This window comes from Pinus tabuliformis, chromosome 3_2, assembly GCF_031772625.1.
Source record: "Pinus tabuliformis cultivar Carrire ecotype Pingquan chromosome 3_2, CPIR1, whole genome shotgun sequence".
Classification (NCBI taxonomy): domain Eukaryota; kingdom Viridiplantae; phylum Streptophyta; class Pinopsida; order Pinales; family Pinaceae; genus Pinus; species Pinus tabuliformis.
The window spans coordinates 258,316,500-258,331,611 of NC_142302.1; the positions used below are offsets into that span (position 1 = coordinate 258,316,500).

The 15,112-nt window shown below is 40.0% G+C and overlaps 1 protein-coding gene across 1 annotated transcript in view; it reads right to left on the reverse strand.

Annotated features, from left to right (window-relative positions):
- Nucleotides 1-15,112, reverse strand: part of LOC149180653 (uncharacterized) — a 435,407-nt gene that overhangs the window by 67,285 nt on the left and 353,010 nt on the right. The window lies entirely within an intron of this gene.

A 15,112-nucleotide genomic window follows, 5' to 3' on the forward strand; every position in this document is an offset into this window, starting at 1 on the left:
GAAAAGCACTAGATGGATTTGATTAATTTAGCAGACCAGTGCCTTGAGAGATTGTGGTTAAAACGATTACTTGTCAAATGATATAAAAATATGGACCATGAACAACAATCATCTATCATCAGCTAAATCACATTGCTCTTAGAATGACCAAAACGATATCCAGCAATTGAGAATTTTGAAAAGATAAATGCTTTGAACCACCACGGGAATCATAAACCATTAACTAGATATCATATTCGCATCTCGACTTGAAAAAATTCAGATCTCAGCATGAAAGATATAACATGAAAAACCACTGAAACTGGCAAAACTAATTTTCGACAAAATTTTAATATTTTTTCAAAATTTTTTTAAAATCTTTTTTTAATTTTTAATTTTTCAAAAAAATAATGAAATCTAATTAAAATCTAAAAAAAACTAAATATTAAAATCTAAAACTAAAAGATAACCTAATTTTGAACTCTAGATAAATCTAAAATCTAAAGTCTAAAACATAAATATTTTTTGTTATTTTTTAATTTATATGAAGTCTAACCATATATATACAAAAAAAAATAAAACTTTAAACCTACGCTACTGATCCTTTTGTATATGTATATTTTTATTTAAACCAAAGTCTCAAAAGAAATACGATCTACAATCTAAAAGAAAATAAAAACGTAATTACAATGAAACCCTAAACTAAACTTACGTAACCACGCAGAACCGCAAAACGCCTATTCGCTGATCGTGATTTACCTTAAATCTGACAAACCTGGCCCGGAACGAAAACATGAATCGTAGAAATGGGCATCGATGTGAAAGCAGATTGCTGTGATGAGAAAGGTCGGTGAATGGGATCGAATGCAGAAGGGAAAACTCGCAATCGTGACCAGAGGAAAGACGTATCAGCCCACGAGAAATACCTTAGCTGCAAAGCCAACTCGAAATGGAAACGCAGGTGGGAGGGTGGCGTATTTACGCTGACAGAACCATGCATTCGGACGCAGTAAAAAAAAAGGAACTGATGGATCAATGACAATCAAAAAAAATTATGCAGTCGCTGGTCGAATTTTGACAGGGTTTGCGCAAGTCAGAGGCCCCAAAAGAGAATCGTGAAGTTTGTTGGACGTGAGAGGGTGTGCGTATGGAGAAACGATTTTGCTGAATGAAGATTTCGAATGGATGGTGGCCACGATGCAGCAGTGAGGGCAGCTGTAAAAAATCAGATTGACAGAAATGTGGACGGCAGTTGGAGCTGAGTACTGAGCCTTTGTGTGAAATGATGAGCCCGGAGATTCAAACAGTGAAACGTAGTCACGCTTGCCTTAAGCGCAGTCAAATGTGATAAACAGTTATAATATGTGTCTGATGTGCGTGAATGTGAATAGATGGTTCTGCCCACGCTGAAGCCACTGCTCGCCTGACGCATATAAGCCAAGCGAAATTCTGAGTGAAGATAGAAAATCGCAGCAAAGGGACAGGATATGGCTCAGAAGGAGACGGCGTGTGAAAAAGATCTTAGAATTTGTCCAAAGCTTGGCAGTTTTGATGAGGAGCCTGCAATTTCAAAGAAACAAAACCCTATACCTGCAAAAAAACAAAAGAAAACAAACCCTAATAAAAGATCTGCTTAAAGCAAAAAATTTGAAACCCTAAGACAGCTGATTAATTTACAAATTTGGCCCCTTAACAGCAAGATTCAGCAATAAACACGAAAATATCTTAAAGAACAGAAATTTTAGGTTTTCACTGTGAAGAACTTCAGAAAATCTCCCATGCAAATTAAAAAAAATAAACTGAATGATAGACCCAGGATCAAATCCAACTGGGCTCAGCGAAAAATGCTTGCGGGAGTTGGCTGGTTCAGCCGAGAACTTCCCCGAACGCCCACAAAATTCCTTCAGAAAATGCTTTCTGCACAAGCTCAAGACAACCATCAGTAAAGAGGGCAAAAATGCTGCTAGATCTCAAACAGTAATGGAGATACCTGCCATTACTTCAGAAACCCTAACAGCACTCAAACCCTAGCAAGTGAACAAGATACCTGTGCTCACAATACTCTACAAAAAGCTATTATTAATGGCTGAAAATAACATATGCAGAAAATTAAACAATCTCACAGCATTTCAAGAGAGTAACACCAGTAAGATATGGACCCCAAAGTCTTCTTTTATTAACCAGAAATAGATTTACAAGAGAGCTTCTTCAGTATCAGACTCACAGATCTAATTAATTTGAAATGACCACTTAAGACCCTATATAAAGGAAATGATCCCAACGGCTAGTTCGAATGATCCATGTAGAAATGATCTCGACCGTTGATGAGGATCAAGACATCTCTTGATCTCATCCGTCGATTTATTCACTTAAAATATTATTTTATTTTATTTTTTAAATTTTTAAATTTTAAATTTTTTTTTTATTATTTTTTATTTATTTTTTTTTAAATTTTTTATTATTTTTTATTTATTTCATTTTTTAAATTTTTAATTATTATTATTATTATTTTTTTTAATTTTTAAATTTCTTAATTTTTATTTATTTTATTATTTTATTTCATTTTTTAAATGGATCCTCGAACTAAGCCTTTGGAAACATCACCTAGGACCTAGGACTTAGGACTCACGAGGGGATTTAAGACATTTTCAACCCTCAAGACACATTTCATGATGACTTTTTACAATTTACATCTCAAGGGGACAAACCCACTTAATACAGACCCTCACAAAACACCCAGTTCTGCGACACAACTATAATCTAGCAGATCAACACACTAGGATTCTCCTAAAGTTCTAATGACAAAATCCATCCCGGCTTTGGGGTCAGGTTTGAAGGAAAACTCTGCCGATCCATGGATCGGTGAGACGAAAAACCTTCCGGGACGTAGATTACCACTAGAAAGTTAGGTCCACCTAGGCAATACACATACACGACTCATGTCTGCTAAGATTATTTACAATTCATACATGCAGATTGGGTTTACAATTAGATTGATCAAGCTGCTGATGACTGCTGGATGGCACGGACACGCTGATCAAGTGCTGCCCCTTTTTGCCAAGAAAAGAGGGGGTGTACTGCATGGGTAGTTGACCGGTAGAGGTCAACATCTGGCTCTACTTGGGGACACGTTGCTGCACTGTAGGAATGTGAGAATCCAGAATCTGCACCCATACAACACACAGATAAAAATAAGTAGCGTCCATTCCAAAATCATCATATTCATTAAGCACAGGAAAGATAAAAGCTCTTCATTTATTGACTAACTAACAACATGAAAAGTAAATCTAATCCTAAAAACAGAAATGAAATGCTGAAAAGACAAGGTGTAGGGATAGAAATACGATACAAAAGATGCCCCATGGCATCACGTGTTCAATAAAGTGCATACTGAGCATTTGCCTGCTTTCAGGAAAATCTGTCGGCTGCTTGTCGGATGTGCCATGTCCAATTTTGCATATGGTAGGACTTTTTCCTATCCGAAAATCAAGCTGCTCACGGCCGTCTGATGCATCAAATCTTCTTCTTATTTTCTTTCTCTTACGTTTTTTCTTTCTGGTAGGTCGAATTACTGATGACCTGGAACTTTCTGTTTCGAAACTATCAGGTGAAGTGTGTAAGATATGCATGCTAAGTCTTTCTTCATCTTGCATCTGATCTTTATCATTCTTAAATATATCCGGATCACCCTCAATTAACCATCTTTCAATCGAATCAATGACCTCCTCATAATAAGATGGAACTTGTTGCAACAAATGAGAAGGCTCCTGATCAATTGATGTTACCTGGTTTCTTTCATCTTCCAATTGCTGAAACCTTTGAACCTGTATTCTAATGGCATCCATCTGACTAGAGTGCTCAACCTTTATAGCGCTAATTTGTCTGGCATGGTGTTCTTGCATATCTTTTATTACTTTAACATTTCCTTCCTTTATGTTCATCAAGCAATGCTGTATGGAATTTATCTCTTCTTTATAATTCGCTTGCATGTCAGCCACTTGATTATTATGATTGAACGTCATGATAGTCATTTCCTCTTCCATAGTTAATAACTTGTTTTGCATAGAGTCAATTTCTCTATCATGATCAGCTTTCATGGTCACCATATTTTCCTCTAAGACTGACATCTTGCTATGCATGCTTCCAATTTCTGTTTCATATTTAGTTTTCATGGCCTCAATTTCTTTAGCATGCTGATTTTGCGTGACCTCAATCTCCCTATTACGTTTTTCCAGGTGGGTGCATAAAGTTTTCACATCATTGACATAATTAGTTTGATTGATTTCCATATTTCTTACCAGCATCATTAGATCTCGTAAAATTTGCTTTTGCTCTTCCCTTTCATTGTCATTTGTCCCTGATTTTTCACTATCATGAACTTGATCTGCAATATTTCCGGTGGATGACACATTCTGACATGATGAATCGTCTTGGGATCTTTCAGCTGGACCTCTTATCAAATTACTTTCATTCTGTTGCACAATTTTAGAGGTAGAAGGCAAGCTGTTTGGATAACCATATCTATTTTTAAAAGCATTGACAATGTCTTCTAAAGAAGTGAAAGATTCCTTTGGAAAATTGTTAAACCAATTCAAAGCATTATCTTCTAAAGAAAGGACAAATAGACGCATTTTGATATCTTCATGATTAAACTGAGGGGATCTACAGTATATGATCATGATGCGAGTAAACAAGACTAGATGCCTTCTAACAGCGATTGGATCACCACCCGAGAAAATAGGTAACTTAGGAATGGCATCTTTTGGAAGATCATGGAGATTATCAGTAAAACGACATGGCTTAAATGAATAATCCATGATGAATGATAAGGGATTAGATGAATGATAGAACTAGATCTCTGCTCAAGAAAATCAAGAGATGAAAGAAGTGGAGTCGCCACTTGAACAATAAATCTGATTCTAAGATCCAAGAAGTAATCAACAAACAGATATGCAGGAGGCTTCTTGTCTGGGAAAAATGGAGTCGCCACCCAAACAAGAAACAAACCCAAGAGATGCTACTGATATGGCAAAAAATAAGGCAATAAAAGATCCAAATGATAACCCAAAAGGTTGAATTTGCCAGCTCAAAATGAGAGATGAGAAATATGAGAAGATGAATGTCGATGAAACTTCCAGGAACAGAAAAACTCTATCCCCGACAACGGCGCCAAAAAATGTTGGCGTTGCCGGGCCAGATGAAGAGATAAGAAATGAGAAAAATGATTTGTCGTTTGAAACACCGAGAAAAAGTATCCCCGGCAACCAAAAAATGTTGGCGTTGCCTGCTCAAACGAATGATAGGCAGATGAACGATGAATGATGAAAAGATGTTGAAAAACCAAGGACAGAAAAACTCTATTCCCCGGCAACGGCGCCAAAAAATGTTGTCGCGCGGATTGGCACGACAACGCTCAGACCGGGGGCTGTCACTCTGATCCCCGATCCCTCCGTTTAAGCTTGTCTCCCGCGGCTAAGGGGGGTAGTCCCTGTGAGATGATGAGACCAACTGTCGACCAGTTGGTTGGGAGACACGAGACACGATATGAAAAGCACTAGATGGATTTGATTAATTTAGCAGACCAGTGCCTTGAGAGATTGTGGTTAAAACGATTACTTGTCAAATGATATAAAAATATGGACCATGAACAACAATCATCTATCATCAGCTAAATCACACTGCTCTTAGAATGACCAAAACGATATCCAGCAATTGAGAATTTTGAAAAGATAAATGCTTTGAACCACCACGGGAATCATAAACCATTAACTAGATATCATATTCGCATCTCGACTTGAAAAAATTCAGATCTCAGCATGAAAGATATAACATGAAAAACCACTGAAACTAGCAAAACTAATTTTCGACAAAATTTTAATATTTTTTCAAATTTTTTTTAAAATCTTTTTAAAATTTTTTATTTTTCAAAAAAATAATGAAATCTAATTAAAATCTAAAAAAAACTAAATATTAAAATCTAAAACTAAAAGATAACCTAATTCTGAACTCTAGATAAATCTAAAATCTAAAGTCTAAAACATAAATATTTTTTGTTATTTTTTAATTTATATGAAGTCTAACCATATAAATAAAACTTTAAACCTACGCTACTGATCCTTTTGTATATGTATATTTTTTATTTAAACCAAAGTCTCAAAAGAAATACGATTTACAATCTAAAAGAAAATAAAAACGTAATTACAATGAAACCCTAAACTAAACTTACGTAACCACGCAGAACCGCAAAACGCCTATTCGCTGATCGTGATTTACCTTAAATCTGACAAACCTGGCCCGGAACGAAAACATGAATCGTAGAAATGGGCATCGATGTGAAAGCAGATTGCTGTGATGAGAAAGGTCGGTGAATGGGATCGAATGCAGAAGGGAAAACTCGCAATCGTGACCAGAGGAAGGACGTATCAGCCCACGAGAAATACCTTAGCCGCAAAGCCAACTCGAAATGGAAACGCAGGTGGGAGGGTGGCGTATTTACGTTGACAGAACCATGCATTCGGACGCAGTAAAAAAAAAGGAACTGATGGATCAATGACAATCAAAAAAAATTATGCAGTCGCTGGTCGAATTTTGACAGGGTTTGTGCAAGTCAGAGGCCCCAAAAGAGAATCGTGAAGTTTGTTGGACGTGAGAGGGTGTGTATATGGAGAAACGATTTTGCTGAATGAAGATTTCGAACGGATGGTGGCCACGATGCAGCAGTGAGGGCAGCTGTAAAAAATCAGATTGACAGAAATGTGGACGGCAGTTGGAGCTGAGTACTGAGCCTTTGTGTGAAATGATGAGCCCGGAGATTCAAACAGTGAAACGCAGTCACGCTTGCCTTAAGCGCAGTCAAATGTGATAAACAGTTATGATATGTGTCTGATGTGCGTGAATGTGAATAGATGGTTCTGCCCACGCTGAAGCCACTGCTCGCCTGACGCATATAAGCCAAGCGAAATTCTGAGTGAAGACAGAAAATCGCAGCAAAGGGACAGGATATGGCTCAGAAGGAGACAGCGTGTGAAAAAGATCTTAGAATTTGTCCAAAGCTTGGCAGTTTTGATGAGGAGCCTGCAATTTCAAAGAAACAAAACCCTATACCTGCAAAAAACAAAAGAAAACAAACCCTAATAAAAGATCTGCATAAAGCAAAAAATTTGAAACCCTAAGACAGCTAATTAATTTACAAATTTGGCCCCTTAACAGCCAGATTCAGCAATAAACACGAAAATATCTTAAAGAACAGAAATTTTAGGTTTTCACTTTGAAGAACTTCAGAAAACCTCCCATGCAAATTAAAAAAAATAAACCGAATGATAGACCCAGGATCAAATCCAACTGGGCTCAGCGAAAAATGCTTGCGGGAGTTGGCTGGTTCAGCCGAGAACTTCCCCGAACGCCCACAAAATTCCTTCAGAAAATGCTTTCTGCACAGCTCAAGACAACCATCAGTAAAGAGGGCAAAAATGCTGCTAGATCTCAAACGGTAATGGAGATACCTGCCATTACTTCAGAAACCCTAACAACACTCAAACCCTAGCAAGTGAACAAGATACCTGTGCTCACAATACTCTACAAAAAGCTATTATTAATGGCTGAAAATAACATATGCAGAAAATTAAACAATCTCACAGCATTTCAAGAGAGTAACACCAGCAAGATATGGACCCCAAAGTCTTCTTTTATTAACCAGAAATAGATTTACAAGAGAGCTTCTTCAGTATCAGACTCACAGATCTAATTAATCTGAAATGGCCACTTAAGACCCTATATAAAGGAAATGATCCCAACGGCTAGTTCGAATGATCCATGTAGAAATGATCTCGACCGTTGATGAGGATCAAGACATCTCTTGATCTCATCCGTCGATTTATTCACTTAAAATATTATTTTATTTTATTTTTTAAATTTTTAAATTTTTAAATTTTTTTTATTATTATTTATTTTTTTTTTTTTTTTATTTTATTTTTTAAATTTTTAAATTTTTTATTATTTTTTATTTATTTCATTTTTAAAATTTTAAAATTTTTAATTATTTATTATTATTATTATTTTTTTTTTAAATTTCTTAATTTTTATTTATTTTATTATTTTATTTCATTTTTTAAATGGATTATCGAACTAAGCCTTTGGAAACATCACCTAGGACCTAGGACTTAGGACTCACGAGGGGATTTAAAACATTTTCAACCCTCAAGACACATTTCATGATGACTTTTTACAATTTACATCTCAAGGGGACAAACCCACTTAATACAGACCCTCACAAAACACCCAGTTCTGCGACACAACTATAATCTAGCAGATCAACACACTAGGATTCTCCTAAAGTTCTAATGACAAAATCCATCCCGGCTTTGGGGTCAGGTTTGAAGGAAAACTCTGCCGATCCATGGATCGGTGAGACGAAAAACCTTCCGGGACATAGATTACCACTAGAAAGTTAGGTCCACCTAGGCAATACACATACACGACTCATGTCTGCTAAGATTATTTACAATTCATACATGCAGACTGGGTTTACAATTAGATTGATCAAGCTGCTGATGACTGCTGGATGGCACGGACACGCTGATCAAGTGCTGCCCCTTTCTGCCAAGAAAAGAGGGGGTGTACTGCATGGGTAGTTGACCGGTAGAGGTCAACACTACCAATTAAGAATGAAATACAAAGGAACTTCCACAATCTTAGGTGAGAAGAATAGTTTATATAAAAATCAATGGTTGCCAAAGTCGACCTTGCATAAACGTTAATTCAGGGGAACCCAAGACAAAATACAATGTGAGATTTTTTATGCTGTGTATAGAATAGGAATTGAAATCTGGATAGTATATGAATGGCATAAAATGTGCCAGGCCACGAGGTAACTCCACGAATTGAATTGTTTATTGCATTAGCCATATCATGAATTTATACATGAGTGGAGAGACTCTTGGGATTCCAATTCCAAGGTCTCTTGGTTTGCTCAAATGCATAACTAACAATATTTACAATAATCCTTTCGGATTAGGTGTCAACATTCCCCCCTTAATCTGAAGGGATGTTGGTGAGTCCAAGCATCATTTTGAATCTTTCAAACTTTTCTCTTCCAAGTGCTTTGGTGAAGATGTTTGCAATCTGCTCATTTGGGGAACAATGGCATAGGTGGATTATCTTCACCTCAACATGATGTTGAATCAGATGGTATTTTGTATTGATGTGCTTCGTTCGATCATGGAACTTTCGGTTTTTGGCCAACTTTATTGCAGAAATGTTGTCAATCAAAAGAGGAATTGAATGCACTTGTTTCTTCTACAAATCTTCTAGAATTTTCCTGAGCCACATAATTTCCTTCGTTGCTTCAACTGCTGCCACATATTTTGCCTCTGTTGTGGAATATGCCAGAACTGACTATTTGCTTGATCTCCAGGAGACGGCTCCTGATCCAAGACTCATAACATAACCAGAAGTAGATGCCCCAGTTTCTTTATCTCCATTGAAGTCTGAATCAAAATATCCAATCAAGCTGATGTCGCCCACCTATGTATACTTAAGTCCAAAGTCTTGAGTTCCCTTCAAGTACTTTAGAACTCTTTTTGAAGCATACCAATGACCCTCACAAGGCTTTTGCATAAACATGGAGAGGATTCCAAAAGCAAATGAAATGTTTGGTCTGGTAGTAGTCAAGTAGTTGAGACTTCCTACGCACTGTCTATACTTCATTGCATCCTCAAAATTCTTTTCCTTCAGTGAATATGAGCTTTAAGTTTTGTTCAATTGGAGTAGTCAAAGGATTGCACTCAGCCATGCCAAACATGTTCAACAGATCTCCAATGTACTTCTTCTGAGAGAGGAATATAAACTTTGGATGTTGAGTTACTTCAATACCAAGTGTAATGTTCCTCATTAGGAAAAACAACGATATGCAAAGCAAAACAATACATGCAACACAAAATTTCAAAACATTCAGTGAACACCCTTAAAAACTCCAGAAATGTCAACTGGCTAAGCCATTCTATTAAACAATTGGAGCAAGAGTACAATGGTGTGGAAGGAATGCACCTAGGCTTGCCTCAATGGAAAACTTGACAAGACCCAGGTGATAAAATAGAAAGCCAAGATGAAAGAACAAGTTGCTCCAATGATGCCTTGTGCTGCCCCAGAAAACTGCACTGTTTGCTAGAAAGATACTGTTGGAAACCCCACTTCCGATGCTCAGAAAAATCTATAAAATTAGCCCCAGGCTCATTACAAATAACCCACCAAAACCCAAAAAAGGTTTCGTTTGGTTTTGACCCCCGAAATTCTGCCCCAATTACCACATCCTCTTCCAACGGCTAGGAAATATGGCCTGCCTACAAGCTCCCTAAAAAATCCCTCTAATCACTCCCAAAATGCTAAGCCTCACTACCCGAAAGTTCTCCTTATTTCTCCCAACCAAACCCAACTCCAAAACTCTTCTCACAAACTCCGACGTGTGCCTAGAAAATAGCTTCTACGCTGGTCCTGGATGCACCAATTCATGCTGCCTTCAATCAGCAACCTCCTGCCCCAAAACTCCTCAATTAGGCTGATCTCTCCCTAAAGCATCTATGCCAAATTTCTCTCGGCAAACACTACCTAGAAGACAACTGAAATGAGCCAATTATTATCCCCTTCTGCGTCCTCCTGGAACACCCACTAGTTGAGTAAGTGACTGTGTGTTTAGCTCTGAATCCCTCCAAACTCTCCAAATTGGTATGATCTAACCTCCCTAGGGTGGCACTCGAAGTCCCCCAAAGAAAGGGTGAGCTCTCCGCTTGGAAAACTTGGTGTTGAACAATAATGTGACCCGGCTAAGCAGCTCCAGCAACAATAGAAAGTTCGATTGGCAAAGACCCAAATGTGGTTGAGTTTCTCCTATTTATAATTTGTGAATTCCCTTTTCCCATGTGAGCCCCTCCAACAAGCTCTTCGACCCCCTTTCATTGTCTATTCAAAATCCTTCCTTCGCAAGTGCGTTTTCCCCATGCGTGTGGCCACCATGCTCCACTAGTGAAACATTTCGTCCCCCCTTTTCTCCTAAGTTTTTTTCCAAAAATTTGTGGGTCCCATGGTCACCAAAAATGCCAAAATTGTGGAAATAAACTTAAGATAAATTAAGTTAGGAAGGGCTATTACAGTCCTCCCCTCCCAAATGTTGCTTGTCCCCAAGCAACTTCAGCACTGGATGCTCAAGTATGTGCTCACCTTCCCAAGTGGCATCCTCATCCGGCAAGCTCCTCCAGCGTACTAAGTACTCCCTGATAGTTCTGCTCCTCAGCTTCCTCTCCCTAGTCTCCAAAATGGCTTCCGGTTCTAGAACCAGATGCCCCTCATCATCAAGTGGAGGCAACTTTGTAGTTGTTGTCACCTGTTGCCCCAACACCTTCTTGAGGCATGAGACATGAAAGACGTTGTGAATCTTGCTCCCTAGTGGAAGCTCCAACTCATAGGCCACCTCCCCAACTCTCTTAGTCACCTTGTAGTATGTACGGCTAACAAAAACGTGGTTGTAGCTTCTCGTCCCCCTTCTGCTTCAATGTAGACTGACGATATGGCTATAGCCACAGGAAGACCAAGTCCCCCACCTCAAATTGCCTCTTAATCTTGTGCCTATCCGCATACATATTCTGTTGATTCTGAGCTATCAGTAAGTTATCTTTGAGAGCCTTGAGGATATCTTGGATCTCTTGGATCCAATCTTTGGCCTTTGGGGCCCAGCTGTCTCTAAAAACAATGTCAGCAAAAGACAAAGCATCATAACCATACAAGGCACGAAAATGTGGCATACCAATGGACATGTGACGGGTGGTGTTGTAGTAGTACTCGCCCAAATGTAACCACCAAATCCATGTTCTCTACTGACTGGTCACATAGTTCCGAAGATAGCCCTCCAACCATTTGTTGACCCTCTTAGTTTGACCATCTGTCTGCGACTACTAACTAGTGTTAGGGGTAAGTTCAGTGCCCACTAATCTGAAAAGCTCCTGCCAGAATGCCCCCATGAACCGACTATCTTTGTCACTAACTATGGTCTTAGGAAGTTCATGCAAGCAAACGACCTCCCTAAAGAACAACTTGACCTCCTGCGATGTTGAATACCGTGTTGGAATGGTGAACAAGTGAGCATATTTGGTCAACCAATCCACCACCACATAAATACAATCTCTTCTCTGCACCGTTGTGAGCCCTGTGATAAAATCCATGGAGATACTCTCCCATTTCCCCTCAGGGATGGGAAGTGGCTGCAACAACCCAGTTGGATGGGTCAACTCCCCCTTATTCCTCTGGCAAGCCTCACACTCCTGCACATATCTCAACGCGTCCCCCTTGAGGCCTTTCCATGTGAATCGCTCTCTAACCGTCATATATGTCTTCTGGAACCCCTAGTGCCCTGATAGTGGAGAGTCATGAGCTACATGGAGAATCCTCTCCCTCAACTATGAACCTGGCACCAAAAATATGTGCCCCTTGTAGTATATGACATCAGCCATCACCTTGTAACGCTCATCAGCGTGAATACCCTCCAGAATCTCACATGCCCGCCAATCCTTGGAGTACTCCACCAAAAACTGCGCCTTCCAATCATGGCAAATGCTCATGAGTGAAAGTGTCACGGGCCTCCTGGATAATGCATCTGCTACCACATTGTGTTTGCCCTTGACATACTCAATATCAAATTCGTAGGCCTACACCTTGCTGACCCACCTCTGCTGCCTGTCACTGAGGCCTTGCTACCCCATAAAATGGCGAAGACTATTGTGATCAGTCTTCACCCGAAATCTGTTGCCCACCAGATACTGCCGAAATTTGGCCAATGCATGCATGATGGCCAACATCTCCTTGTTGTAAATAGAATATGACCTCTCATGCGAAAGGACCTTCTAGCTCTCAAAAGCAATCGGGTGTCCCTCCAGAGATAAAATTGTGCCAAACCGCTCACCTGATGCATCGCAGCCCAAGGTGAATGGCTTAGTGAAATTTGAGAGTGCCAAAATTAGGCATCTACTCATCACCTCCTTGAGGCGATCAAAAGCCGACTGCGCTCTGTCTGTCCATGCAAAAGCCCCCTTCTTTGCCAGATCTGTGAGGGGAGCTGCTAGTTGTGAGAAGCCCTTTTCGAACTTCCTATAATAGGTGCATATGCTTATAAATCCCCTCAACTCAGTCACATTCTAGGGTTCTAGCCAATGCCAGATGGCCCTGGTCTTCTCCTCATGCACCCTCACTCCATTTGTGCCAATGATGTGCCCCAAGTAGAGCATCTTTGTCAGCCCAAACTCACACTTGGACAACTTGGCGTAAAATTGTTGCTCCTCTAAGATGCGCAACACCATCTCCAGGTGCTACAAATGCTCCTCCCACGTCCAGCTGTAAATCAAAATATCGTCGAAGAACACCAATACAAACTTCCGCAATTGCCCATGGAATACATGATTCATGCATGATTGAAAAGTGGTAGGTGCCTTGGTCAGCCCAACAAGCATGACAAAAAACTCAAAATGCCCATAGTGGCAGCTGAAAGTCATCTTGGGGATGTCCTAATCCCTCACCCTGATCTGGTGGTACCCCGAGCGCAAATCTATCTTAGAGAAGTACTTGGCTCCTCTAAGCTCATCCATCAACTCATCAGTGCACAGAATGGGGTAGCAATTCTTCAAAGTCTTCTTGTTGAGCGCCCTATAATCAATGCACATGTGCAAAGTCCCATCCTTCTTCTTCACCAGAACAACTGATGAAGTGAAGGGACTAGAGCTCGACCTAATGTGCCCCAACGCCAGCAACTCCTTAATGGCATGCTCAATCTCGTCCTTGTAGGCCTTGGGATGCCTATAAGGAGTGGTGATAACTACCTGCACCCCAGGCTCTAGCTCAATTGTGTGCTCAAATCCTCTATCAGGTGGCTACCCTAGTGGTATGTCCCCAAACACTACCAAGTAGCTGTCTAAGATGGCTTGTATGTCTAGGTGAGGTGACTTGGGCTGTCCCCAAACCTCCGAAATCCTCAGCTCCATTGTCCATGCTATGTCCCCATGCCTCAAGTCAACCTCCATCCTGTGCACTGAAACTATCTATGGAGGATATGAATGCATGCGCTGAAGAACCAACAACTTGCCATCCGGCCACAGTCGCACATGAAAGTCCTCTTGGTGATGTCCTGATCCCTCACCCTGATCTAGTGGTACACCGAGCGCAAATCGATCTTAGAGAAGTACTTGGCTCCTATAAGCTCATCCATCAACTCATCAATGCATAAAATGGGGTAGCAGTTCTTCAAAGTCTTCTTGTTGAGCGCCCTATAATCAATGCACATCCACAGAGTCCCATCCTCTTTCTTCACCAGAACAACTAATGATGCGAAGTGTCATGTCCCTTCCTAAATTAATTTGGAAGAAGAATAATTATTACATTTTGGGGGCAATTTTGGAGGTGATGGGGCCTATTCGATTTCATTAGGAGGTTAGACTTAGAATAAGTTATTTTGATGTGATTTAGTTGATGTGGTTAAGTTATACGTGGGGGCCACCCACACTAGGAGAATACACATTCCCTAGTTCAATTTGCATGGAGGGGAAATTTTTGGTTAAGTGAAGGACCCACGATGGAAGGAAAATGGAGGGAAAAGTGCTCCACTAAATCTATATAAGGAAGGCAGCTCTCCTCATTTCATTCATCTTTTAGTATATCAATCTCTTTGGTTGCTCGAGCTTCTTAACTGAGTTACTTGTTGTTTAGTATGAGTTCTTCAAGCGAAGAGCTCACCCTTTATTCGGGGAACTTCAAGTGCCACCCTAGAGAGGTTTATCTTCATTCTTCCGGAGGAGGATTTCATTGTGGTTTCCAATAGTTGCATTCATCTCCAGGTGATGCGTATTTCTGGAGGACATAGTGAAGGGAGGCTAAGTTTGTTTGTGGCATCTTGCAGAGGAGTTTTGGTCGGGAGAATTTTCGAAGAGGAGGCATAGGGGTTTTGCGACCATTTTGGAGAGTTTTGGAGCTAGAGGAGAGTGCTCCTCTTTAGTGTGACTTTCACACTTCTTACGCCAGTGCAGAGGTAGCATTTTGTGCACACATGGGAGGTAGAGTATCAGTCTTTGAGGCTGGTCTTTCGCAAGGGAGCTAAGGGAAG